At 39.5% G+C, this 793-nt stretch overlaps 1 protein-coding gene across 2 annotated transcripts in view; it reads right to left on the bottom strand.

Annotated features, from left to right (window-relative positions):
* The window catches only part of LOC106458636 (proteasome subunit beta type-6-like), a 23,629-nt gene that overhangs the window by 2,885 nt on the left and 19,951 nt on the right, over positions 1-793 (bottom strand). The window lies entirely within an intron of this gene.

Below are 793 nucleotides of genomic sequence, written 5' to 3' on the forward strand. Positions count from 1 at the left end.
TAGCCTTAAAAACTGTGATGGCAGGGGTCGACATGTTAGAATTGATATTCATGCTCTGAAGACGCTTGTTGAGTCTAAACCAAGGCAGCACACCCGTGAAATGTTTCAGAAATTGCATGTCTCTCATGAAACAATACGTAAACATCTAAGGAATATGGGAAAACTCCTTAAAGAAGGTGTTTGGGTGCCTCATGAACTCTCCAATGATCATCGTTTCCAATGTGTGAACGTTGCTTCGTCTCTTCTGGCACGTAATGGATGTGAATCATTTTCGGACAGAATTGTCACTGGTGATGAAAAATGGATTCTCTATGCAAATATTAAATGCCAAAAACAATGACTTAGTCCTAGACCAAAACCAAGACTCCATCCGCAGAAAGTGATGCTTTGCACTTGATGGGACATCAAAGGAGTAATTCATTTTAAACTCCTCAATCCACAGTGAACTGTCAATGTAGAGATCTATAGTCACCAACTGGAACATTTAAATCAAGCCCTTCATCAGAAATGACCTACACTCGTCAATCGGAAAGATGTTTTTCTCCTCCACGACAATGCACGTTTGACGCAACACAAGATTAGGGAGTTGGGTTGGGAAGTTCTCCCCCACCCACCATTAGATTACTATCTTTTTCCTTCGCTGGAACACCATCTTAATGGGGAAACGTGTTAAAGAGGACATCAACATGTTTTTTGCTTCATACCATTAACAACCTGATTGTAAGATGGAAAAGCATCAATGATAACAATGGAGACTATTTCATCTAAACAAAAATGACATTAATTTCTTGAT

Source organism: Limulus polyphemus, unplaced genomic scaffold, assembly GCF_000517525.1.
Source record: "Limulus polyphemus unplaced genomic scaffold, Limulus_polyphemus-2.1.2 Scaffold495, whole genome shotgun sequence".
In the NCBI taxonomy this organism is placed as follows: Eukaryota; Metazoa; Arthropoda; class Merostomata; order Xiphosura; family Limulidae; genus Limulus; species Limulus polyphemus.